Source organism: Lactuca serriola, chromosome 6, assembly GCF_051521515.1.
Source record: "Lactuca serriola cultivar US96UC23 chromosome 6, Lser_US96UC23_V15, whole genome shotgun sequence".
NCBI lineage: Eukaryota > Viridiplantae > Streptophyta > Magnoliopsida > Asterales > Asteraceae > Lactuca > Lactuca serriola.
In genome coordinates this window covers 95,080,959-95,083,421 of record NC_136413.1, presented here as the reverse complement: position 1 = coordinate 95,083,421, position 2,463 = coordinate 95,080,959, and positions in this window count along the sequence as shown.

The following is a 2,463-nucleotide window of genomic DNA, read 5'->3' as shown; positions in this document are numbered from 1 at the left end:
CTAGATCTTTGAGATTCATTGAATTGTTCAATGGCATGTTTCAATCTCGAGTGTGCCCTTCAGGTTTTGTGACTGGGATGCCGAGGATCACAAAACAAGGTGTGAAGTAACCATGCAAATTACTTGGTACCCTTAAGTTTTTACCCCTCAGTCGATGTGCTGGTTAACCACACACGCTCCATCGATACTGTGATAAACATTAAGTTACCCTTTGCCTACCTTGTTAAATACGAGTTAGTGTGCCAGTTAACCACACACGCTCCACTAACCGACTTAAACAAAGTGCAAAGTGTAATTTCATGGATTAGCACCTTATTCACATTTTCCTAAGTAACTAAGTTTGGGTATTTATAAGAGTTTAGTTACTTAGTATTTGTCATTAATACTTTTAATGAAGGGAGAATTATAGTCCTGTCAAACCCGTTCAGCTAACAACCCTCTACTAGCCAAGCAAGAGGTGGGTTAGAGTGGACACCCATTAAGTTGCCATTTTATAGGCAACAACCTTATACCCAACTTATAGACCGGCTTCGTGAATGAGGCGTACTAGCGGTAAGACTGACTTTACTCTTATACATATATATATTGTTAACTTATAATATTATAAAGTATAAGGGTTGAATTCTAACTTTTAAAATTCTAAGGGCTAACTTGGAATTAAAGTATTCATAAGTGAAAATTTTTCAAATTCCAAAACTTGAGGGCAAGTTTTGAAACTATTCAAAACTAATTAATTCCATAACTTATGTGTTTAAAGTAGTTTTAATCCAAAAACTCTTCAAGTTCCATAACTTGAGGACAAGTTATGGAAGACTTTAAACTAATAAAAGAATTAACTTTTCTTTATTTTATAACTTATGGAATTAATTAAGGTTACATATTTTATTACTTAATGAAGTGACTCTTGAACCTCCATAACTTAAGGACAAGACTGTTCATCTTTTGTAACCATTGCCAACTTTTATGAATTTTATGAAACTTAAATGTGACTTTTCATATAACTTGAGGGCAAGTTACAAAAACACATTTTAGAATCAACTCTTAGATTAATTTGGATTGAAAACACATAATCAATTAACTTTTCTATTAATCTAAGTTACTTATAAGAACAAGATAATTCAAATCAAACTTTTTCATGTAATTAGCCTAATCACTAAACTAATTCAAAACATGAATCTATAGACAATTATCTTTGAAATTGGATTAGCATGAACATTACCACATTAAAAACAAGTTTATAAATTCAAAAACAACTTAGGGTAATGTTCCTAGTCCATTTCTAGCCAAAAACCTCGAAAATATGTTGTCTGGGGCTCCTACTCGGCGAGTGCATGAACCTACTCGGCGAGTAGGATGATTTTAATCATGGACTCGGCGAGTTCATCAGTGGACTCGGCGAGTCTAGTGCCCAGAAAGCCAGAAAATCGAGTTTTTTAGCATTTTTCAGCAATTTGCATCAAGTATAATAGAAAACAAGCCTAGTCTCTGATACCACTGTTGGGTTTTGAGCATTCTAACACTCCTAAGTGTACATGCAACCCTAAATACCTTGGATCTATGTTTTCTCTATTATACATGCAAATATGAACATCCAAGGTATTACCCTAATCTAGCATACAAAACAATGAATGTAACAAGATAGAATACATACCTCTTTGATGTAGAAAGTCTTCATGAAGCTTGAGTGCCTAGAGCCCCAAGTGTGACACCTCAAATGGTTCACACAACACCAAATACACTTGGAATAACTTGAGAGAATTCTACACTTCATGAAATTGGCTAGCCCTCTCTAGCATGATCCTAGTTGCAGATTTTGTCAATAATAAGATCTTTATATAGTGTTACAATTAGGGTAAACCCTAATTGTCATGACTTTCCATTTCCTTGGATCCATGGGCTCAAATACACCATGGAGCATCCATGGACCATCCTATGGGTTTTAGCCCAACTTGATTATCCATGGAGCATTAGCCCACTATACAAGTATGGATGATTTACACAATCAACCCATATATTTAATTAGTCTTCTTTTGATCACTTAATTAATCCTATATTAATTCTTGATCAATACTAATTAAATAATCTTATTATTCTTATTATTAATATACTAGAACTTATAATATATTAATAACCATAAGTGTCTTATTTCTCTCATTTAGTCTATCCAAGTGCATGATGCCATGCAACCCAAATGGACCATGCCGGGTCGGGTCAAGTCTTACCAATTATAGTTATGGACTTAGACATTAATCCAACAGTTTCTTGGAAGGATCCTGTGAAGATTGACTCTTTCGCTGCTTCCAGAACTTTCTCTTCTTGCCACTCCCTATTGCTGGTTCGAGAGTGGCTGTCACTTTTTCAAGACCAATGCCATGATGTATGAGAGTCTGCGCCAAACACTTGGCGCTATCAAAAGTGATTGGCCTAGCAGCTATGACATTCCTTTGGGTTGGGGGCATCAAT